Source organism: Emys orbicularis, chromosome 4 (assembly GCF_028017835.1).
Source record: "Emys orbicularis isolate rEmyOrb1 chromosome 4, rEmyOrb1.hap1, whole genome shotgun sequence".
NCBI lineage: Eukaryota > Metazoa > Chordata > Testudines > Emydidae > Emys > Emys orbicularis.
The window spans coordinates 106,654,288-106,680,259 of NC_088686.1; the positions used below are offsets into that span (position 1 = coordinate 106,654,288).

The 25,972-nt window shown below is 44.0% G+C and overlaps 1 protein-coding gene across 1 annotated transcript in view; it reads left to right on the top strand.

Annotated features, from left to right (window-relative positions):
- The first annotated feature begins 10,580 nt into the window (after positions 1-10,580).
- The window catches only part of NUCB2 (nucleobindin 2), a 102,623-nt gene continuing 87,231 nt past the window's right edge, over positions 10,581-25,972 (top strand). The window contains exon 1 of the mRNA XM_065403333.1: positions 10,581-10,699. The gene's annotated coding sequence lies outside the window, so the exon portion shown is untranslated. The remainder of the gene's footprint in view (positions 10,700-25,972) is intronic.

Below are 25,972 nucleotides of genomic sequence, written 5' to 3' on the forward strand. Positions count from 1 at the left end.
TGTAAAAAGGTTGCTGGTGTGAACATGTGAGGCTATGTGCACGGTGTGTTCAAAAGTGTAGCAGGAAAGGACTGGGGAAGATATGAGGCAGAATCATAGACTCATAGACTTTAAGGTCAGAAGGGACCATTATGATCATCTAGTCTGAACTCCTGCATAATGCAGGCCACAGAATCTCACCCACCAACTCCTGTATCAAACCCCTAACCTATGTCTGAGCTACTGAAGTCCTCAAATCGTGGTTTAAAGACTTCAAGGTGCAGAGAATCCTCCAGCAAGTGACCCTTGCCCCACGCTGCAGAGGAAGGCGAAAAACCTCCAGAGCCTCGGCCAATCTGCCTTGGAGGAAAATTCCTTCCTGACCCCAAACATGGCGATCAGCTAAACCCTGAGCATGTGGGCAAGACTCACCAGCCAGACACCCAGGAAAGAATTCTCTGTAGTAACTCAGATCCCACCCCATCTAATATCCCATCACAGGCCATTGGGCATATTTACCGCTAATAGTCAAAGATCAATTAATCGCCAAAATTAGGCTATTCCATCATACCATCCCCTCCATAAACTTATTAAGCTTAGTCTTGAAGCCAGATATGTCTTTTGCCCCCACTGCTCCCCTTGGAAGCTGTTCTCCAGAACTTCACTCCTCTGATGGTTAGAAACCTTTGTCTAATTTCAAGTCTAAACTTCCTGATGACCAGTTTATATCCATTTGTTCTTGTGTCCACATTGGTACTGAGCTTAAAAAATTCCTCTCCCTCCCTGATATTTATCCCTCTGATATATTTATAGAGAGCAATCATATCTCCCCTCAGCCTTCTTTTGGTTAGGCTAAACAAGCCAAGCTCTTTGAGTCTCCTTTCATAAAACAGGTTTTCCATTCCTCGGATCATCCTAGTAGCCCTTCTCTGTACCTGTTCCAGTTTGAATTCATCCTTCTTAAACGTGGGAGACCAGAATTGCACACAGTATTCCAGATGAGGTCTCACCAGTGCCTTGTATAACAGTACTAACACCTCCTTATCTCTACTGGAAATACCTCGCCTGATGCATCCCAAGACCGCATTAGCTTTTTTCACAGCCATATCACATTGGCGGCTCATAGTCATCCTGTGATGAACCAATACTCTGAGGTCCTTCTCCTCCTCTGTTACTTCCAACTGATGCGTCCCCAGCTTATAACAAAAATTCTTGTTATTAATCCCTAAATGCATGACCTTGCACTTTTCACTATTAAATTTCATCCTAGTACTATTACTCCAGTTTACAAGGTCATCCAGATCTTCCTGTATGATATCCCGGTCCTTCTCTGTATTGGCAATACCTCCCAGCTTTGTGTCATCCGCAAACTTTATTAACACACTCCCACTTTTTGTGCCAAGGTCAATAATAAAAAGATTAAATAAGATTGGTCCCCGAACCGATCCCTGAGGAACTCCACTGTCCTCCAGCCTGACAGTTCACCTTTCAGTATGACCCGTTGTAGTCTCCCCCTTAACCAGTTCCTTATCCACCTTTCAGTTTTCATACTGATCCCCATCTCTTCCAATTTATCTAATAATTCCCCATGTGGAACCGTATCAAATGCCTTACTGAAATAGAGGTAAATTAGATCCACTGAGATTCCTTTGTCTAAAAGATGTTACTTTCTCAAAGAAGGAGATCAGGTTGGTTTGGCATGATCTACCTTTTGTAAAACCATGTTGTATTTTGTCCCAATTACCATTGACCTCAATGTCCTTAACTACTTTCTCCTTCAAATTTTTTTCCAAGACCTTGCATACTACAGATGTCAAACTAATAGTCCTGTAGTTACCCAGATCGCCTTTCCCCCCCTTTCTTAAAAATAGGAACTATGTTAGCAATTCTCCAGTCATGCGGTACTACCCCTGAGTTTACAGATTCATTAAAAATTCTTGCTAATGGGCTTGCAATTTCATGTGCCAGTTCCTTTAATATTCTTGGATGAAGATTATCTGGGCCCTCCGATTTAGTTCCATTAAGCTGTTCGAGTTTGGCTTCTACCTCGGATGTGGTAATATCTACCTCCATATCCTCATTCCCATTTGTCATCCTACCATTATCCCTAAGCTCCTCATTAGCCTCATTAAAGACTGAGGCAAAGTATTTATTTAGATATTGGGCTACGCCTAGATTATCCTTAACCTCCACTCCATCCTCAGTATTTAGCGGTTCTACTTCTTCTTTGTTTGTTTTCTTCTTATTTATATGGCTATAGAACCTTTTACTATTGGTTTTAATTCTCTTTGCAAGGTCCAACTCTACATGGCTTTTGGCCTTTCTCATTTTATCCCTACATGTTCTGACCTCAATAAGGTAGCTTTCCTTGCTGATCCCTATCTATCTTCCACTCCTTTCTGCTTTTTTCTTAATCACCTCTCTGAGATGCTTGCTCATCCAGCTTGGTCTACATCTCCTGCCTATGATTTCCCCCCCCTTTCTTGGGATGCAGGCTTCTGATAGTTTCTGCAACTTTGACTTGAAGTAATTCCAGGCCTCCTCTGCCTTTAGATCCACAAGTTCTTCAGTCCAATCCACTTCCCTAACTAATTTCCTTATTTTTTTAAAGTTAGCCCTTTTGAAATCAAAAACCTTAGTCACAGGTCTATTTTTGTTTATCCTTCCATTTAGTTTGAACTGAATTAGCTCATGACTGCTCGAACCAAGGTTGTCCCCTACAAACATTTCTTCTATGAGGTCCTCACTACTCACCAAAACCAAATCTAAAATGGCATCCCCTCTTGTTGGTTCAGCAACTACTTGGTGAAGGAATCCATCAGCTATTGCATCCAGGAAAATCTGAGCCCTATTATTATTACCAGCACTTGTCCTCCAGTCTATATCTGGGAAGTTAAAGTCTTCCATAATCACACAATTCCCATTAGTATTTACTTCATTAAAAACATTAAAGAGGTCGCTATCCATATCCAAATCAGATTCCGGTGGTCTATAGCACACCCCCCAATGTGATTTTTCTTCCCCAATGTGACTTTTGCCCAGACTCTGTCTTATCCATTCCATCACTTCTTATTTCTTTACAGTCTACCTCATCATTGATATACAATGCTATCCACCACCTTTGCCTTTGTTTCTGTCTCTCCTAAACAGCACATACCCTTCAATAGCTGTACTCCAGTCATGACTACTATTCCACCATGGGTTATCTAGGGAGGTGGTGGAATCTCCTTCCTTAGAGGTTTTTAAGGTCAGGCTTGACAAAGCCCTGGCTGGGATGATTTAGTTGGGAATTGGTCCTGCTTTGAGCAGGGGGTTGGACTAGATGACCTCCTGAGGTCCCTTCCAACCCTGATATTCTATGATTCTATGTTTCTGTTATCCCTATAATATCTGGTTTCACTTCCTGCACCAGTAACTCTAGTTCCTCCATTTTGTTACCTAGGCTCCTCGCATTGGTGTACAAACATCTTAATTTTTGCTGTTTGGCTTCGCTCACATTCTTTACCCGATTAGGCACAGACAGTCTACCGCCAGTAGCACCTATTAGACTGGTATCTACACTATCCTTCCTCCTTATGTCCATTCTCCTACCCACGGCTGTATCCTTTCTTACTTCGTTTTCTTCCCTCTCAATGTTAAAATCTGGCGTGGAGATTACCTGGACATCTCCCAACCATCTCCCCCCAATTCCTAGTTTAAAGTTCTCTTAATCAGTTGTGCCAGCCTTAGGGTGACCAGATGTCCCAAATTTATAGGGACAGTCCTGATTTTGGGGTCTTTTTCTTGTATAGGCTCCTATTACCCCCCACTCCCGTCCCGGTTTTTCACACTTGCTGTCTGGTCACCCTAGCCAGCCTCCATCCTAGAAGTCTATTTCCCTCCCTACTCAGGTGAAGTCCATCCCGAGAGAACAGTCCTCTGTCCATGAATGCCTCCCAGTGGCCATACATCCCAGAGCCCTCCTTATAGCACCACTGCCTGAGCCATCTATTGATCGCCATAATCTTGTCACACCTTTGTTGCCCTTCTCTAAGAACAGGCAGAATCCCACTGAAGATCACTTTAGCCTCGATTTCCTTAAGCGTCTTCCCCAGCCTGGCACAGTCTCCCTTGATACGTTCCAGCGAGAATCTAGCCGTATCATTTGTTCCCACATGAAGGACAATCAGTGGATTCTTTCCCGCTCCCGTTAGGATCCTCTTCAGCCTCAAGTCCACATCCTGTATCTTAGCACCCTGCAGACAGCACACCCTTCTGTTCTCTGGATCAGCTCTGGTTACAGGCCTGTCTATTCTTCTCAGTAAGGAGTCCCCAATCATGTAGACCTGCCTTTTCCCGGTGATGGTGCGATTCTCCGGTCTATCCCCTGTTCCCTCTGGCTGCAAGTCCTCTCGATTCCTATTCTCCCTTGCAATCCTCCGCAACCCATCCCGTATCCTCCTGGGGCTCATATTTGGTGCTGCTATCTCCATTGACTCTTCCCCTCTTCCTATAGGGCTAGCTGCTCTTCTCTTCTTCCTTGCCCTCTCACCTTCAGCGACCACCTGCTGTGCCCCTTCTTCATTTTCCAACTCTGCAAACCTGTTCCTGAGCTCTATTTCTCCTTCACTAGCCCGTCTTTTCCTCTGCCTGGTTCTATTAGTCACATGCTTCCACTGTCCTCACCCAGCAATCTCCCCTCAGAGTTCTTTGGTCCTGCTTCCATCTGCAAGTCTGAGCTTTTCCCTTCACCCTCCTCGTGTCTTTGCTCCATCATCTGCTCGAACCCTCTTCTAAACTCAACCACAGTTTCCACCTGCAACTCCAATCCTCGGATCTTTTCTTCCTTCAGCTCTATCAGGCGGCACTTCATGCAGACGAAACTCTTTTCAGGTTCCCCCTCCAGGATCATGTACATGCCGCAGTTTCCACATCCAGTCATCTTCATTGTGTCTTCCACTGCTTGGGTCACTACCACTGCTGCCTCTGTATCTGTCATAGCCTTCCCACCTAAATCCTGTTAGTCCGGGAAACACAAACCAAACCACCACCACCCACAGCAAAACAAACACCCAACGAGCACCAAAACGCTGCCAGAACACCACACACTCCCTTCACTAGCCTGTCTGTTCCTCTGCCTGCCTCTCTTAATCTTCCCACAAACTCCCCCTTGCAAACTCCCACTCAAACTCCCCTGTTTACAGCTCTGTTTGCTGGCTCCTGTGCCGCTGCAGCTTTACAGTGAAGGAGAAAGAGAGAGAATTGATAGGCCACATCCTCAGATGGAGTAAATTGGTGTAACTCCACTGACGTCACCTCCTACACAATGAGATGTGAACCTGTGAAGAAACATATTTTACTGTATCCCTCCCAATAATTAATCATGTTTTCACTAGTTCAACAATCAACACCATCACATACTGTCAACACTCGCTCTCTGCAGGACTGGACTGATCAAGGAATTACAGAGGGGCTTTTCACTTTTACATTCAGTATGTCATTTCCAATCCATGTTTGTAGTGATGAGTCTGTTACCTGGTGGCTGTTTTATTTTCCATAGGCCACCAATTTGTCAGCCTCAGTTCAGTTCCTAGCAAACTATTGTGCACATCACACAAAACCAGCATCACAAGGACACCAATTGGTCCTTGTGCTGTCCATTGTAGCAGAGAAGCCAGGATTATACAAGTATGGAGAATGAACTCTCCTCTCACCAAGCAGTGGTTTCTCTATGTCAGGACTGAGGAATACTGTCAGGGTAACGTGAATTTCACTGCTGCTGCTCTCTGCCATAGGCAGGGATGTGGGAGAGGGAAATTATTTTAACAGCAGTTTGAACAGTCTGGAGGGCATATGACTATTCTATGGTTAAATAGAGGGCTGCTGCTTACATGTAGATTTTTCTCTCCACTCTTACCCTGAGTAAATGATGCTAACTGTAATCAATGGGGAAAAATACTGTATTTGCCACTGCATTTATCGTGGAGTCAATTCTTGAGTTGGGAGAGAAGATGCGGTGGCAGGAACTCACTATTTACACCCCTGGGGAACTTTATAATAGATTTAACAGCACTCTGATGAATATAAAAGAGCACACTGATATATGTAAACCCTGTAAAAATTCTCCCCAGCTACTCTAAAACCCTGGAACACAACACACCACTGTGGTCAAGGAAAGTCCCTTCCCCCTGCTGTGTCTTGATAAGTCTACCATTCAGAAAAGTGCTTCTCAAACTTTGGATGAGGTAACTGCTTCAATAGCAACACTGCAGCACTTACTTGTCAGTTTTCAAGCCATGAAGACTCCTGCAAATTGTAGCTCAGTTCCGGGTGTTTAGGATTTCCAAAGGCTTTTTGTTTGTTTTTAAAATAGACTAAAACAAAAAACCTCTGCAAAGTGCAGAGACATCAAAATTGGAGGTATAATAAAAATACAAGATTACTGAAACAAACTGCAGTGACTTGCAAATTTTAAAGCATTGTTGGAGGCAGCCAATAAATGGAAAAACTATCTTCAAGTGTAACACCATCTTGTAACCAGCAAGAGTAGACAAATAACAGAGAAATAAAATGGGAGTAATAATGGAGCAGCTTCCTCTATTGCATTAAAGTGAGTTTCCTGCGCTCAAGCTTGATAAGGACTAGTCTGCACTGACACTTTGGGGGAAACCTTACACCACCGCACTAACACCACAGGTTTTGGATTGCTAGTGTAGACTAATACAGGCATTTGACCATGTCTTCTACACCTGCTCTTGAAGAACTTGGTGTACTGTCTGATTAAGGGAGATAATACCTAAAAAGCCCCATGCTACAACTATAGCCAAGTGAGAGAGTCTGGTAACAACACAGTCATCGTCTAACTTTGTTATAACACAATTTGTAGTGTACCTGGGTCCAACTGTGTCCCTGTAACAAGCTTAAAAAGTCCCAGCAGAGTTATATCTTTTAACCGTGCTGTAACCAAGTCACAGGACAACCATGTTATAAAGGTGTCCCCTGACCTGGGCTTGCATGCTCCTGGGCAGGAGATGCATACCACTGCGTGGAAGGGACTCCTGTCTGGGAGCGCGCGAGCTGCTTGCACACACTAGCATGAACAGGGACAGCTGCTAGTGAGCCTGGTGGCGGCTCCAGTGAGCTGGGCTGGAGGCGGTACAGCCACAGCGGAGAAGCTACTTGAGCTGGGCGCTGGCTCCTGCAAATGGCAGCCTGACATGCTGCTGCTTTCACCGCTGCAGTTCCTGGCCTGGTCGCTGACAAAGGCCCTGTTGGTCTCACTCGTCGCTAGAGCTCTGTAACTCCGTGGATATCCGCATCCACAGATATAAATTTTGTATCTGCACAGGGCTCTACACATTGCTTTGTTGTCAGTCAGGGCGGCTTCCGGAGTGGTGCATCTCACAGCTGTCTCCTCCCCAGCTGCACTATCTCTGTTACCAGCAACCTCTGGGTGAGGTGGTCTCTTCCTATTCACCACCCCTTCCTGTGTTAACTTACCCCCTTTTAAACCTCTCCTCTTCTAGGCTGAACAAGCCTCGCAGGTGCATCTCATTAGCATGGAACAGGCCCAGAGGAGCTCCTTAGTCTCCTCCATACCAGTGTGAGGGAATGCCCCTTCACACCTACTCTTAGATGTTTTCTTTTCTGCCTTAGCAGAAAGATCACAAAGTTATTCCAGGGAATTTATACAAGATGATGGTAGTTTAGTGAACCATGGCAAAACCCTACTGCCTAAAACCAGTCCTGCTGGTGAGTCCTGTGATATGTCTGTGTACCAATCAAGGTGGGCTGCTGCCTCCCAGCACTTATTTATTATGACACTGCAATTTACATTGATAAAAGGGGGTTACAAATTGACAGGTATCTTGTTGTGCATGCTTTTTCAAAAATCAGAACATACTCATACTTGGACGCATAGACTCGAGACACAGAAGGGACCATCTAGTCTGACTTCCTGCACATTGCATGTAACAGAGCCTCACCCCCCACATACCCCTATAGTAGGCCCATAACTTGAGTTACCAAGTCCTCAAATCTTGATTTAAAGATTTCAAGTTACAGAAAATCCACCATTTACTCCAATTTAAACCAGCCACTGACCTGTGCCCCGTGGTGCAAAGGAAGGCAAACCACCCCAACTCCTCAGATCTCTGACAATCTGACGTGGGGGGAAATTCTTTCCTGACCCCCAACTATGCGATTAATTAGACCAGAATACCCAGGAAAGAATGTTCTGTAGTAACCCAGAGCCCTCCCCATCTAGTGTCCCATCTCTTCACTTACCCTTGTAAACTAGTCATAGTGGACTTGCTGTTTAGATTTTAGAACTACAGATGGTTCATAGTCATTGTAGTGCACACAATAGAAGTTTAATCAACTTTAATTCTTAGGGTGAATGAAATACTTGATCTCATTTTGTTTCCCTCTGAACACATTGTAGACTTGAGATAATTTTCTATCATAGTGAATTGTTAATAAAATACATTAGTGATTTTCCCAGAATTGGCATACCAAAGTCTTCCAATTGAAAATTCTTACTTGTGTAAACAATAGTTTTAAGGTATGAACCCTGTTTTGGGACTAAAATTATACTCAGTGGAATATTTCAAATGAAAACAGGGAGGTTTTGAAGAAAATGATCACTTCAGATTTTTTTAAAATTTGTTAAGTATGTTTGTCTCAACCTTCATTAAGAGCTCAGTTTCTTTTTTTATTCCTCTTCCCAGCTCAATTAAAGTTATTGGACAAAAATTCTAAGTTACATTTAAAATGTTTTCTCAAATTTGGTAATTAAAGAAGGCAGAACAATTAAGAGTTGTGTTACACATCTTTTTAAAAAATAGCCTTATATTTATTGGTCAACTTCATTATACAAAATGTATACTTCTAGTTCTCTTTCACATAGATAAACATGGAGCCTGATATTTCAAAAACCACCTAGGAGATTTGAACACTCAATTCATATTAAAATGAATGGTAATTGGGTGCTGAAATCCTTTAGCCAGCTTTGAATCTCTCACCTGGATTGTATGCATCCCACTATAAACCTATTCTGTCTCAGCTGCCTTTATTAATTACTACATACCTTGAACACTGCTAGCTTTTTTTATGTCTGCAGTGTTGGTGTAGCTGTCTGTCCCAGGATATTAGAGAGAGAAAGTAGATGAGATAATATCTTTTATTGGACCAATTTCTGTTGGTGAGAGAGACAAGCTTTCAACCTTACACAGAGCTCTTCTTGACCTCGAAAGCTTGTCTCTAAGGGTCTCCTACCCATGGATCAAAGAAAAGCAAATAATGCAATAAACCAAAGAAAAATACAATCTCTACATTGGGAGTCATTAAACATTTACAGCCAAGGAAAAGACACTTTAGAAGAAAGATGTGAGTTTTTCCAGAGCTAGCCTTCAATATAAGGCAGATGAGTCACTTTTGGGGGACCTCATGGACAAGGTCTTAATTTTACATTGGAATTAACAAAACTGCACATTTGGAACCTGCTCTTACAAGGTGCTGAGTGAGCATGCTCAGCTTCCTTGAGACCATCCCTGTGAATAATGATTGCTCTAAAGAGTCAGGGCAGGTCTACACTTAAACTATTGCAGTGGCAGCTGTAGTGCTCCAGAGAAGACTGATGGGAGAAGCCCTCCACAAGAAGCAGTGGCTATATCAACAGAAGAAGCTCTCCAGTCAACATAGCGCTGTCTGCACCAGGGGTTAGGTTGGCATAACTGCATCGCTCAGGGGTGTGGACTTTTCACATCTCTGAGCGACGTAGTTACACCGATGTAAGTTTGCAGTGTAGACCTGGCCTGTGTCTCTGTAGAATGGGGCCCATGGTTTGAGAACAAGCTAGGGATCATACAGGATAGAAAGCGCTAAATAAACACAAAGTTGTTCTTATCATTAGAAACCATTATCCCTGTTGCTGGGACCACCCCATCACAAATAAACCACTTCTGAGAAGGCAGCTGTTTTAGGGATGCCTTTGCTGGGTCAGTTCAGGCAAGAGGTTCTCATATTGGATGAGCCTCTGGGACCAGCTCTCAGCCTCTGCAGCCAGCCAACAACCCCTCCCGCCCCGCGGCTCCCAGCCTTATTGGAAATCCTGGGAGGTGGCCCAGCAGCAACCAGTTCACTCCCCCGGCTCCCAGCCTCTAGGACCAGCAACTCCGCGGTTCCCAGGATGGGGGGAAGCACATGCACGTCGGGGCCAGGCTCCGCCCATGGCCGCGGGAAGGGGCGCTCAGCTTCGGGCCGGCCAGACCCGCGAGGAGGGGGGGGGGCGGGTCGCGGCTTAGCCTGCGCGGCCAGCAGCGCTCCCTCAGCCCCGGCCCAGCCGAGAGGTGAACTAGCCCCACCCCCTCTGCCGGCGCCGGCGCCGCCACGTACCTTCTCGCCTCAACCCTCCTTGAAACCTGCTTTCCCTCCCGCGCAGCCTAACCCGCGGCCCTGCGGCCGCCCAATCAGAACCCTACGCGATGACCAGAAGGGGGTCAGGCCCCGCCAATCGGCGCTGCCCCGGAGGCGGGACCTATTGCTATAGGAACCGGAGCGGGGTCTGCCGGAGAGCTGTTGCTGGGGGTGCCGGCGAAGCAGCGGCGGGAGGGGGAGGATTCTGGTCGCGCTGTCAGGAGCGGCTGCGGAGCCCTGCCCGGCACGGTCCCTGCCCGAGAGGTCTCTGGAGGCTGCTCCCCCAGCGCTGGATCCTGCCCCTGGGGACCAGAGGGAGAGAAAGGTGAGATCCCCGAGCCTGGGCGCGGAAAGGGGGTTGCGTATAGGGCTCTGCTAGGTCCTCCTGCCTCTAGGCACCCTGGTCCCCACGCGAGGTTTCCCTCCCCACCCTCTGGTTAGCAGCACCTCTTGCCCAGCTAGATTACTGGGGAGCAGTAGGGTTTACAAGAAGACCCCAGAGTTGTGGTGTGTCCAAATGATGTCTAAGGATGGGACTGTGATGCTCTCCATGGGGACTTGGAGGATCTGAATGCCAGGGCAGGAGAGGACAGGCTGAGGTGGGTGTAATGGGGGCTGGCTGGGGCAAAAGAAAATTTAGGTTGAAGCTCAGTAAAACTTGCTGAGGTCTGCCCACTTGGGGTGCAGGCTTCCCCGGGAAGGCAGTGGCAGCCCCAGCACCGGGGGAAAGTGCTGCAGAACTAGGACGAAGCAATCCTGCGTTGGCAGGTGCAGTGGGCTAATGTGTCTCGTGTTGATTTCATGTATGGGATTCTCTGAAAAGCTCCTTTTCCTCTTCTCCTACAAGTTGAGGAAAAGGACTAATAGTGTTTTTTAAAAAAAGCTGCAGGCCTGGTGTGCTACCAAATAGCTGAAATAAAATATAGGTGCTTATCTTGTTACCTGTCGCTACACACACTAACGAACCTGCATGGCCAAACTCCTGCTCTACCTTATGAGCAGAAAAAGTGTGTATTGAAAATGGTTACATATGTTATATTGTGTCAGTATGTAACACTACTTTATGGGGGGGAGGGATAGCTCAGTGGTTTGAGCATTGGCCTGCTAAACCCAGGGTTGTGAGTTCAATCCTTGAGGGGGCCACTTGGGGATCTGGGGCAAAATCAGTACTTGGTCCTGCTAGTGAAGGCAGGGGGCTGGACTCGATGACCTTTCAAGGTCCCTTCCAGTTCTAGGAGATGGGATATCTCCATTAATTATATTATAATTATATTATATCCAAAATAGCTTAGATAGATGAGAGAATTTTTAGTACATGTCAGAGAATGAGACTTTTTTGGATAGCAGGGAAATTTTAACAGGAGTACTTGTGGCACCTTAGAGACTAACAAATTTATTAGAGCATAAGCTTTCGTGGGCTACAACCCACTTCTTCAGATGCATATAGGGAAATTTTAGATAACTAGCAGCTATTCTTAGGGACTGATCCCTCAAGTTCTTACACAAATAGTCCTTACTCATCTGTGCAATCCCCATTGAAGAAGTGGGTTTGAAGAAATGACGCTTGAGTAACCCATGTTGTGTGTGTAAGCAGAGCTAGTTTTAACATAGTGGCAGGATGGTTGCTTACCCTGTAGCAGAGGACAGTTGATTGACCGTTTATTGTGCAATCACAGCGGGGGCTGTGGTTTTCCAGTTCTTCCAGGAAACCAAAAATCCCCAAAGCTGCTGCTCTTAAAAATACTAAAATATAGCCTTATACCCTAATAGTCCAAACCACTACAGCTTACAATAGTGCTACTGGTGTTATGGGCTGCTAAGGTAGAATACTGTAGTGTAAGGCTAACCAAGTATGCAAAGGAAATATTACAGAAGAAAAAGTTTAATCGTGTCTATGAAAATGTCACTTTCTTTACAAATTTTCACAAGAACACAACTGTGTGGCTTGCAGAACAGTTTGGGTGTGTGACACATTTCAGTGTGGGTGGATGGCGGTTTACATTGGCACTACCTGTGATGTAAATATTATTTGCGGGAAAGATAGCATCCAGTATTTTCAAGCTGAAAACATCATAGTAGCTGAGAAATTGTTCCAGTTTACTACTGAATGAGATGACATGAAGGTGGTTTACTTAAAAAATAAATAAATAAATAATCAAAATGGTCCTGCAGTGGCCTTGATGCTGCAACCATTCTGGCCCAGATCCCCAGCCCAGACTCTTACTCCCAAGGCTATATAGCAGCTGAGGAACCATTCCTTAAAGTTTACTCAGGCCCAATTTCTGGAATAGTTTCAGCCATTACACAATACCCCACAAAGGGTGAGGAGAAAATCCACATGCTCCACTCCACCCCATCCGGTAGGTTACCACACAGGGAACTTCTACGGAGCAAGGTACCACGCAGGCAGTACACCCATTACGCAACAGAACTGCCCTAGTTCTACAGTACAGAATCTCTGCATTTAGAGTAAGGGCTAGATTTGCCCATTTGTATGTGAAACTTCTATGGAATCAAATAATAAAAGTCGTTCAGAATTGATTATTATGAAAATAAAGGATATGAACACCCAAACCAATGTTTAAACAATATGATAAACACAAAATTAAGGATTGCATTCTCCCCCTTTGGTCTGTACATAACTTTCACTAACATTGAGCGTTATACATACATGTGTGTCTAATTTATTTATTTAATGGAGGGTTTGATTAAAAAGCAGTTTTAACATCCAGTACAAAAGCAATCAGTATAAATTTGTTAGTTGTGGCATGATGTTATTATGTGGATTGTTAGTTAATCTTTACGTTGGCACAAGAAATTGTGTATAAAACCAAAATCTGGGCTCGTAGTCATTTTAAAATAAGATTTCTCTAAGAGAAGACTTCAACAAGTTGACTGTAGTGTTTCTGAATATAAAGCATTAGCTAATATAAAATAAGAAAATAGTTATAATAAACCATTTAGGTTTTTTAGACATTCTAGACCTCAGATACATCTATACAACTCCAGTGCAATCACTGTAGTTGTACAGGTAAAAGGGAAACATTTGGCTTACTATCACAAACTTATTTTACATATCGCAGATGTGAAAATATTGACCCATATTTCTAGTGATATGCTGACTAAACAAATGTTTTAATAAAAAAAGATAATGTTGTTCATTGCTAACTTAAAAGCCCTTATCAGGGTTGCCATAAATTGAACTTCTGTACATCAAAGATGTTTGCCTAGTGATGTCTTGTACATCTATCTTTTTATTTATTTGCTCAGTAGCCAAAATAAATATCACAGAAGCTCTTGTAATATACATACTTATATATAATATATGAGTGTGTATATTATGTATAATATACATACTACACAATCTACATCCCTATAGGTACTATTGGGGAGCATTCTGGCTCTGGAACTGCTTGCCTATAGCCAAAGTCACTGTAGCACATTTAGTGCCATATCCTGCTCCTATTGAAGTTGATGACAAAACTCACATTAACTTGAGTGGGACCAGGATTTGGCTCTTACAATGTATGATTTAAAGGTCACTTGAAGAATTAAACTATTTTTATCACGTTAGAACACTGTCAACTGTAATCAAGTCTAGATGTTTTTCTACATAATAAATAGCAGTTTAGTAGGCTTATGTATTTTATGACTATATGTATAGTGCTGTCAATGTATGTTGTGCTTTACAAACAGAACAAGGCATGTTCTTTCTGCTGAATATCTAAGAAGAGTTAGCCACCCTGGAGAACAAGTTGAAAGGATGAATCAGCTTTGGACAGCAGCCATTGGGAGGGGAGGAAGGACAGATAAGAAGATGCTGTGAAAACCTGTGGGAGATGACAAAGCAAAAAACATAAAAACCAAGAAAAAAGAAACATATGGGGGGAAATTATAGTGCTACTTTTGTATTTATTAAGAATAGTTTTAATATAAAAAATTACCTTACAAAGTGCTCTGTGAAGGTAGATAAGAGATGGTTGCTGCCCCAGAGAACTTATAATTTAAATGGAACATGAGTACACTGTGGTGTTGCCACCTCACTTATAACTTTTAGACCAGTGGTTAGAGCAATCCCCTGGGATGTGGGAGACACCAGCTTCAATTCCCCCATCTGCCTGATGGGAATAAAGGATTGAACGTAGGCCTCCTACATCTCAGGACAGTGCCCTAACCACTGTGCTCTAGGATATTGTGGGTTCCTCTGATGTTGTTGCACTTTGGGTAAGTAAATAGCCACTGGAGCAGGGAGACTGGACCCTGAGTCTTCCCCCCCCGATAAGTGTCCTTAGTCCCCAAGCTAAAGTGAAAATTCTCACTTTCTCTGGCCCAATGACTATGTAAGTATTTATCCAAAACGGATCAGCTTCAACAGGAGAGATTAAAAATAACAGGAGTACTTGTGGCACCTTAGAGACTAACAAATTTATTAGAGCATAAGCTTTCGTGGGCTACAACCCACTTCTTCGGATGCATATAGAGTGAACCATATATTGAGGAGATATATATATACACACACATACAGAGAGCATGAACAGGTGGGAGTTGTCTTACCAACTCTGAGAGGCCAATTAAGTAAGAGAAAAAAAACTTTTGAAGTGATAATCAAGATGGCTCAGTACAGACAGTTTGATAAGAAGCAAGTGTGAAAATACTTACAAGGGGAGATAGATTCAATGTTTGTAATGGCTCAGCCATTCCCAATCCCTATTTAGCCCTGAGTTGATTGTGTCTAGTTTGCATATCAATTCCAGCTCAGCAGTCTCTCGTTGGAGTCTGTTTTTGAAGTTTTTCTGTTTTAAGATAGCCACCCGCAGGTCTGTCAAAGAATGGCCAGACAGGTTAAAGTGTTCTCCCACTGGTTTTTGAGTATTATGATTCCTGATGTCAGATTTGTGTCCATTAATTCTTTTGCATAGAGACTGTCCGGTTTGGCCAATGTACATGGCAGAGGGGCATTGCTGGCACATGATGGCATATATCACATTGGTAGATGTGCAGGTGAACGAGCCACTGATGGTATGGCTGATGTGATTAGGCCCTATGATGGTGTCACTTGAATAGATATGTGGACAGAGTTGGCATCGGGCTTTGTTACAAGGATAGGTTCCTGGGTCAGTGTTTTTGTTCAGTGATGTGTGGTTGCTGGTGAGTATTTGCTTTAGGTTGGGGGGTTGTCTGTAAGCGAGGACAGGTCTGTCTCCCAAGATCTGTGAGAGTAAAGGATCATCTTTCAGGATAGGTTGTAGATCTCTGATGATGCGCTGGAGAGGTTTTAGTTGGGGGCTGAAGGTGACAGCTAGTGGTGTTCTGTTATTTTCTTTGTTGGCCCTGTCTTGTAGGAGGTGACTTCTGGGTACTCGTCTGGCTCTGTCAATCTGTTTTTTCACTTCAGCAGGTGGGTATTGTAGTTTTAAGAATGCTTGATAGAGATCTTGTAGGTGCTTGTCTCTATCTGAGGGATTGGAGCAAATGCGGTTATATCTTAGAGCTTGGCTGTAGACAATGGATCGTGTGGTGTGTCCTGGATGGAAGCTGGAGGCATGTAGAGGTTAGGGCACTCTCCTGAGAGCTGGAAGACCCATGTTCAAATCCTTTCTTCCCATTTGGCAGGAGGAGGAATTGAACCCTGGTCTCTCACATCCCAGGTGAGTGTGCTAACCCCTGGGCTAAAAGTTAAAAAGGAGGAATCACTGTTGCCATCATCTCCTCCTCTGACCAGATTTTGTATGGGCCCTGATCCAGTAGGCATACTCAGAGCACACCTACCAGTTTGGGCCCCAGAGGCAAGATAGGTGGGGAGAATACCTATCTTCACCTAGTTTGAGGATCTCACTGGGGCTTAGTTGTGAGATGTGTTTGCACCTATGCCCAGTGGCAGAAATTTATATGCTTAGGGGACTTTTATGGTGAAAACATAAGTGCCAAGGGATTTTAGGCAGCTACAGGTCTAGTGAGTAATTGAGCAGGGGTTTTGAGAATCTCAGGGGTTCTTAAATTTGGGTTGAAATACCTTAAGTGAGGAGTTAGGTACCTAAGTCCTTTTGTGGATCTGGGCCTAAGTGACTTGCCCAAGGCTACAGAAGGGATCTTTTTAATAATTGAGATTAATGTTTAGGAGTTCTTAGCTTACCAGTCTTGAATTAAAAGACCCTTAGGTTTTTATATGCATCCTTTTATATGCATTAAAAGACCCTCTCTTGGTTTTTATATGCATCATTTCATCAGGTAATGCTCATCTCCAAAGTACTGTAATAAGATACGAAATCATAGCATGATTCTGGATATAACCAAGATGGCTGGCATCACTAATGATGTGCTTTATTGCTTCCACATCAGATGAAGCAGTTATGGGTCAGATTTTCTAGTGTAGAAACCAGGGCTTTGGAGCGGAGTCCGGAGCAGTGGGGCTGCAGGTTTTTGCCTGGAGCTGGAGCGGAGCCGGAGCACAGCTCCAAAGCCCTGGTAGAAACCCATTTGTGTGTCCCATATTAAGCCTAGAGCTATGTGCACATTTACTAGGAGTGCAAAGACAATCTGGCAAATGTGCACATACAAACTGCCGGCTAGGATGCTTTGCTATTCTGTGGCATGCCTGGCTATTCAGCTGTCAAGTTTACACATGTTGCCATCATTGTGTACACAGATGTTGTTATACAAATATTAGTGAGCCTCGGTTTTTGAAAACTTGGCTTTGAGCGTTACTTCTCCAAGGAGATTGGCAGTATTGTTATAAAGAGATACCTGTACTGTTTTCAGGATTGGAGCTATTCTGTTTTCCAATTGCCAATTGTCAATTAACACTCAAAAGGAAATGTTTAGGCTTGCTAATTGAAATATTTTGTATTTGTTAAATTAAGATATAGTCCTGCAGAGGTTTTTTTGCTATGTTAGAGTCACTGAAACATGCTTTGAATCACCTGAGAATATGTTTTGTAGTGATCTCCCATAGGCCACAGTTCTTGACAATCCAAAACTCCAATCCTATTCCTATTGAAGTCAATAGGAGTTTGTCATTGACTTCAATGGGAGCAGGATCAAGAGTGCTGGAATATGGAGTCTGGTTTATTTTCTTTTACAAACTTTTTTTTCACATTAGCAGTTCTCTCTTTTGTTGAATAGCTCATTCTTCTAGATTTCATTCTAGATTTTTTTTTTTTTTTAACACTCTCCTATGACTTAATGCTTAGAAGAGTGTTTAGTTTTCAGTGAAAGCTTAGAGTATTTGGTCTCTTTATGGACTTTAATATTTGTAATTTTTATATTACTACTTTTGTAAGTAGCTTTCTCTGTGTATTCCAAGAAGAAACCTTTATTCAGTTACTCCTCTAGGATTAGAATACTTTTAGTTCATTTGGAAAGTAACTATCACAGATAGGTCTCTTGGTTTTTTACATCAATATTATGATGATTCTTTCATGTGCCACCTCTTTGGCATAGTTTTCTAAATGGCATTCATCTTGCCAGTGGATTTTTTTCTATTGCTTTATTATACAGTACTATCATATTTGAGGGCAAATTTAGTGACTAACATGACACATAGTGCAAATATGTAGCATTTTAAATCTAGATGACAATTTTAACATCTTTTGAGGAATACTGAATATCCTTGCTGACAAAACAAAGCAAGTATTCATATATTTCCTTAACAATCAGTGACTAAGACTGGAATGTAATTGATTTTCTGTCTACACTGTTAATGAATTTGACAGGCTTGTACATGTTCTTTTTAAACCATAAACAATTATATGATTTCTGCTTAAGTGAAGAATGAGGGTCAAAACTAACTGCTTTTTACTTTGTGTAACATACTTAAGGCATGTCTTCACTAGCAACTACACTTGGCTGTGTACTCGCGGCACCAGCGCTGAGAGAGAGCTTTCCCAGCGCTGTTAAAAATCCACCCCCACGAGGAGAGTAGCTACCAGTGCTGGTGCACTGTCTACACTGCCACTTTACAGCACTGAAACTTGCAGCGCTCAGAGCAGTAGCGTAGCTGGGGGGGGAGCAGTGGGAGCGGCCGCTCCCCCACTGAGCACATTCCCCAAAAGTGGCGCCTTTTTAATTTTTACACTCATGCGGGCACGACGTTGTGGGGTGAGACCTTGGAAGCGCCTCTTTGCTCGTGGCTGTCAGCTCGCAGCACAGCGGGCACGCCTGTCCCTTTAAACTGGGCAGGAGGGGATGTTCCTATGGCGCCTAGTGGTGGGCGGCTTGGATTTTAAATCCTAGAGGCCGGCAGCGAGAGCGGGGCGAGGTTAGTGCAGGGCCGGAGCCATGCGGGGAGCAGGGCAGGGTAGGGTTCGGGAGCCGCGGGCAGGGGCAGGATCACGAGCACGGTGGCCGGAAAGGGGGTGAAACCTCCGGGCGCGGCGGAGCCTGGGAAGGCGGCTGGGGCTGGGGCACTCACCGTCAGCAGCGTGGGAAGTGGAGCAATGTGGCCCCAGCCTGCTCCACTCCACCAGCTCCCAGCTGCGGCTCTCCGCTTCCCGCCACCAGTGAGTGCGGTGTGCGGGGAAAGGTTCTCCCCCTCCCCCCCCCTCACTGGCGGCGGGAAGCGGAGCAACGCAGCCCCAGCCTGCTTCGCTTCCCTTGCCCAGGCCCCAGCCATGTCACTGGGGGCGGGAGGATTGGGGAAAGGTCCCTCCTCCTCCCCCCCCCCCACACTCACCAGCAGCGGTGGGAAGCGGAGCAGCCCGGCCCCAGCGCGCTCCACTCTGCCAGCTCCCAGCCGCGTCGTTCCACTTCCCGCTGCCGGTGAGTGCGGGGAGGTTGGGGAAAGGACGCTCCCCTGCACTCACCGGCGGCAGGAAGCGGAGCAACGCGGCCCCAGCCTGTTCCGCTTCCCTTGCCTCTTCCCCTACCCCAGCCGTGTTGCTTGGGGGAGGGGGGGGCTGGGGAAAGGTCCCCCCTCCCCTGCACTCACCAGCGGCGGGAAGCGGAGTGCTGCGGCCTGCCGCGGCTGGGAGCTGCCGGAGTAGAACTGGCTGGGGCTGGGCTGCTCCACTTCTGCCGCTGCCGTTGAGTGCAGGGGGGGATCCCTTCCCCCAAGCCCCCTCCCCTGAGTGACACGGCTGGGGTGAGGGAAGCGGACAGGGCCAGCTCTGACTTTTTTGCCGCCCCAAGCCAACAGATACTTGCAAATCTGCTGGATGAAATGAGACTTGACCAAAAGTTGGTGATTATTTCTTATGTCCCCCTCTGGTAACAGGCCTAGATACAAAGATGATCTAAGTCTGAACAATGAACAGCAAAAATGAAAATAGACTTGAAAAAAAATGAAAATAGACAAGCTCAGATTAGTGTACTAAACAAGAATGTGCTGTAGGATATCACTGAGTGTAATGGGGGTATAATTTCTTAAAGGTAATTAAATATTTATTTCTAAGCTTGTTCCCTACAACTTGGTGAGTGGAGGGTATTTAAACTCATTTCTGATCGTAACACAATTTTCTTTTTCCATTGATCTCTCTGAGCTGGTGGAGATCTATATATTTGGGACCAAAGGTCCACAACACGTAGGTTATGTTAGTGTAATTGTATCCATTTTGTTCATTTTATTGCCTACGTATTTAAATATTTTTTTTAAAGATGCGCTGTATCCTATCTACATCATAACACTTTCTCAAGACATTAAAATTTTCTCGAGATCCTTTCTAGTCCTATGATTCTATGAAGTGTAGCTCTCTCCTTTTGCCTAATATCTTTACTCAACGTCAAAGGTTTTCATCAGCCTGTTTTACCTCTTTTGTTATGTGTTACACAATAGAGTTGTTTCAGTGACTCACAGTAGAGACTGTCCAACTCTAAAGACTGACTCATAATTTAGTCAGCTATTCTTGCATGCACAATTTGATACATGTAATCTCATGCCAAGATGCCTCTGAATCTGGTGACTGTTTTGATCAGGTTAAGAATATTTGCTATTTTAGTGATCATATTTGACTAATATTTTAAATATTCAACAGTTTGTGTAAGCAGTTGGGTTCCTTCTACTCCTGGAAACCTATGACCCAGGAACCTCTTGCTGCCAATAGCAGAGGGCCCCAGGTTTGCATAGAGTTTTACAGGGATCCCCTGTGTCGGATATATGCATAAAGGTGGCATTTGAGGTCTCTTCTGAGAAATGGTAGCCCACTGGTCGTCATAATCATTGTAAAATGTATGAATGGATAATATTTAAGGAGTTGTGTCTGTACTGAAAATTATGTTTTTAAGGCAGGTAACCAGGAGGTGACATATCTCAGGTTCCTTTCAAGCATGAGGTAACAGACACTTATCTCTCTATCTGGTCATGTATGTATCGGGCATTGTATGTCACACTGGATGCCTGTTTGCATACTGAGCAAAATGCTAATCAAGCGACTGTGAAACTGTCAAGAGAGAAAATTTACAGGAGAAAATAAACAGGAAGGGAGATCCTGTTTATGAGTAAAGACGGTAAATTGCTGGGGTATATCTGGGGGTACAGAGGTACACCCTGGATCCTTCACTGAGAAAGCAAGCTAACAGTATGTTTGTCTTATGAAAGGAGGGTCACAGCCAAGCCTGGTTGTAAAAGGCTGGAAGGACTTGGGGTGAATATTGCTCTATAAGACAGGAAAGTATCCAGCTAAGGCAATCTGGGTGTGACGTTGTGCAGTCTATATGGTTTTATAAAAACTTGATAATAAGTCAATATAATGTAACTGGGATAGTTTTAGAGAAAATATGGTAATAAGTGAATATAACGTAACTGGGATATGCTTCATGCAAAAGGTCTCTTGTAAGGTATCATTACAAAGCTTATAATCTACTGAGTATGATCATCTGATTTGTATAAATGTACCACTCTTGTATCTAAAACTAGAAATATAAAATGTAACTCTGAGGGCCTATTGTAATTATGTAAAGTGTGGGCCATTAATGATGGTTTGGAATCTTGATGACTCCCATTAACCAGGACCATTGTCTGCAGATGGTTGTGTTTACCTGTTAGTCTTCCTGTATATGTGTGTGCTGGCAAGTGGGCAATGAAGTCTTGCAGTGACGTGTGATCATGTCACCTGAACTGGAATCCATCTTTAACCTGGTGCTTTTCCAGTGAGGGGGGGTGGAAACCCAGAGGGACAAAGGGTTCCCGCCTTATGCAAAAGATATATAAAGGGGTGGAAGAGAACAGAGAGAGAGAGGAGCCATCATGAAGAATCCCCTAGCTACCACCTGAGCTGGAACAAGAGCTGTACCAGGGGAAAGAATTGTGCCCAGGCCTGGAAGGTGTCCAGTCTGAGAAAAAACTTACTGAAGCATCTCTGAGGGTGAGATTATCTGTATTCAGTTTGATTAGGCATAGATTTGCGCATTTTATTTTATTTTGCTTGGTGACTTACTTTGTTCTGTCTGTTACTACTTTGAACCACTTAAATCCTACTGTCTGTATTTAATAAAATCACTTTTTATTTAGTAATTTACTCAGAGTATGTATTAATACCTGAGGGAGCAAACAACTGTGCATATCTCTCTATCAGTGTTATAGAGGGCGAACAATTTATGAGTTTGCCCTGCATAAGCTTTATGCAGGGTAAAACGGATTTATTTGACTGGAGTGTCTGGCTCAGCAAGACAGGGTGCTGGAGTCCTGAGCTGGCAGGGAAAACAGAAGCAGGGGTAGTCTTTGCACATCGGGTGGCAGCTCCCAAGGGGGTTTCTGTGATCCAACCTGTCACACTGGGTTCTAGAATGCTTGTTATGATTTTTATTTTCTGTGTGAGCATTTGTTTCCAGTACTTCTACTTGCTATCATTTGCATCTCTATACCTTGCTAAATAAAACTTTTACTCGTTTTCACTGTAACCATGTCTGTGTGCTCTGTATTAAGTAAAGAAGTTATCTTAGGTGTAACTGTAACCTGGGGGCACTGATTCTTTGGAAGCAGCAAATCTGTGAATACTGTGAGAGTCCAGTGGAACAAGGGCTAGACCCTCAGAGAGAGATGCTTGGAGGGCTCAAAGTTGGAGTGTGCCTATCACTAATCTGTAGAAGAGAGAGAGCAGGGCCTGTATAGGCCTAGAGGTGAGTGCTTGTGTTGCCTGTGGCTGGTGGAGTCGGGGAGCTGACCCCTGGCAGGCACAAACAAGGCTTACTATTGCTAAGTTCAGGTGGTAGCGAGGTGACTCATAGCACCCGGGTGCCCCCAGGAAGCATTACAAAACCCACTGTTAAAACTCAAGTTCTGCAAAGTCAGTGGCAACAGATCTGTGAATTTCTTGTCCATCCATTTCAGCTTCTCCATAATTTTAACTCTTCTCCACACCTGCAGGTTTTTCTGCTTAGGCTGAACTATCATACTATCCATTGTTGTATGCAGTGTAGCTGCAGCCGTGTTGGTACCAGGATATTAGAGACAAGGTGGGTGAGGTAATATCTTTTATTGGACCAACTTCTCTGTCACCAACAGAAGTTGGTCCAATAAAAGATATTACCTCACCCACTTTGTCTCTCTAATATCATGCTATCGTTGGAATGCTGCAGTGCAGGCTATCTACCTAAAAGGCAAAAAGGTCTGACCCAGCAATTTGCATCTTCTTTTGATAGCCTGGTTTTCAAAGCACTGCATCATGTCAGGAAGATGGGACAGATACAGGGAGGATCAGGTCACGTTCCAATATCTTATCTGATAATACTTAATCAGAGGGTGGAATTTTCAAGAACACCTAATTTGCTTAGGAAATCAAGTCTCATTGAAAGTCAATGGGACTTGTGCTCCTAAGTTATTTAGTTTCTTTTGAACATCCCACCCAGACTAAATATCTAGTTTAAAAAGAACTATGAAATATTTAAGGTTCTTAGAAGCTGAAAATATTCTCCCAAATTAAGGAGTATATTTTTATGAATGCTTTTTACATGCACAATTTGCGCCAACAATATTTGCATCCACAAAATGAACTGCAGGTATAAATTTAATTACTGATGTGGCTAACTACCTGATTTGCACTCACAATCAGGTGCAAATACTCAGAACTGCAACCAAAATTCAGTTGTAGGTTGAAAACTTCATGTGCAAATCTTGTGGGCAGAATTTGTGCCTGCAAAAGAGACTACCCTTTTGAAAATATGGACCCAAATATTTACTCTTACATCCTCTTTCCTACACCATGATATCTTAACAGCAAGCAATTCTAAGCTACACCAATAGCCTACATTATTGCTCTCCAAAGCATTAGCAAATATTGCCCGTAGAACAAGCAAATAGGACTCCAATTTCCAGATGTCACTATAAGTCAGGACAGTTCTTTGAAACCTCATTTGTTTGTTTTGGTTTGAGTGCAATGCAAATCAGGGTAGTAATAGTACCAAACTCATCCATAAAGTACATGTAATAAGCTTCATGTGTATATTCAACTACCATTTTACATCTTCAAAGCACTGTACAAGCACTCACAATACACCTTTGGGATAGCAGGGCCAGATTAATGCAGGGGCTTTAGTGGCTGCAGCCTGGGGCCCCAGAGCAGCAGGCTCAGGCAGACTGCCTGCATGCTGTGACCCCATGCTGCTCCAGGAACTGGCCAATAGGAGCTGCGGGGGCGGTGCTTGTGGGCAGCGCACGGAGACGCGCTGTCCCCCTCCCCCAGGGGTGCGCAGAGATGTGCCAGCAGTTGGCCGCTTCCGGGAGCGGCGTGGGGCCATGGCATTCAGGCAGGCAGCTTGCCTGAGCCCTGCTGCGCCGCCGGCCGGGAGCCACCTGTGGTAAGCGCCTCCTGGCTGGAGCCTGCACCTCGCACCCACTCTTACACCCCAACCTCTTGCCCCAGGTCAGAATCCCCTTCTGCACCAAACTACCTCCCAGAGCCCTCACCCTCTCCTGCACCCCAACACTCTGCCCCAGCCTGGAGCCCCCTCCTGCACCCTAACTCCCTCCAAGAAAGAAACTAATATAACGGCTGTTCTAAGGTAAGAAGTAGGCTATTTTGAATTAATTTAACCATAGTCTACATGTTTTAAGACTGAAATGTAGCCATAGAACAGCTTTATGTTCATTAAAAGGCAAGTTTAGTATAGCATTAATAGCCTCAATGCCATAATTGTGATAATTTTGTTTTAAATTAGGAAAAAGACTTGAGCCCCACAAAATCTAATAGCCCCAGGCCCACAGGAGAGTTAATCCAGATCTATCCTGTGGGATAGATATTAAAATATTCTCATTCCACAAACTATGGGCCAGGTTCTGATCTCAGGTACAACAGTGGAAAGGTAGAGTAATTCCATTAGTTACAGCAGTGTAAATTCAGTGTAGCTGAGAGTAGAATCTGGCCTTATGTTTCAAGTTTCCCTGAAAAGTTAAGGCTAAAATTTACAATTGTGGCTTTTGATTTTTCATTGCCCAACTTGAGACACTCAGGGCTTAATTTTCAAAGCTGCCAAGCATCTACACCTCCTATTAATTTCAAGTTGAAGCTTAGCAGCTATGAAAATTAGGCTAAAACTGTCCCGCGTGTGCGTGCGTGCGCGCATACACACAATCAGAGACCACTGTTGAAAGTGCTGGCCTTAGTGACATGCCCAAGGCTAAATTGAGTCAGTGGCAGAGCAACTTTTAAAAAAACAACTACACACTTCTGCAGAGTGATTTATGGTAATATTCAGTTAGTATTAACATTTATGAAAACATCTCAGACAAAACAAGTATCTTTAAAGGCCCAAATTATTGTAAGCTTTATCATAGAAAGCAAGAGTGCAGTTTCTTTACATGAACAATTAAAATATTTGCTCTTTTAATCTCTATAAGAAACACTTTTGAAAAGATACATCAGAGTATGCTCACTATGTCCTCAGGCTCTGGTCATTAACTTCCTTCTGGTCATTAACTTATGTTCATGTCTATTCCTAGGATTTCCTGCTTCCTTTCTCCCTTTCATTTGTCCAGTTCACCAGGCTGCCCTCAAAGCAGCACATTTGGGGAAAATTTTCAGGGAAGTGGTTTCACAGTTTGACTGTGGATTTAACCCTGTCTCCTCTGATTTCAGAGCGGATTCCTGAGATTCAGCTCTTCTCCAGGATTGTCTTTAAAAATACTGAGGTGACAACTCAGTTTAACAAGTGTCTGTCCTAACTTTTTCTTCTGGGGGTGAGGGTGGAGGGAGGAAAGCTTTCTGATGGCTGTGCATCAACCAACTTTAGAATTAACCCTTTTTCTCACCACCCTCCAAACCTCCACATCTACACTATTAATACACCTCCTATAGCAAACTTTACTACAACACAGTTCTCCTCTAACCTAAAATAAGCCTGGTAACCAATTTGTAGCGTAGACTGGGCCGTCTAAGGTTGCAGCAGTTAGATTATATGGTCATGATCCAGACTATGCTATAAATTGGAAGCAGGTTTGTAATTAGGTTCCCTGAGGTTGTGTTTGTAATGAAACATTTAGGGGCCTGCTCACATTATGAGTAAAATGGTGTTTCTGTAACCAATTTGTGACTTTATCTGAACTGGTTGCCACAAACATGGTTGAGCTATTTCCACTGACAATAGCTTTTATTCACAACGCAATCATTCGTTAACTGAGCTTGTGCATTCGACTACTATGCTGCCTAAACATGTTTGTATCTGGGGTATC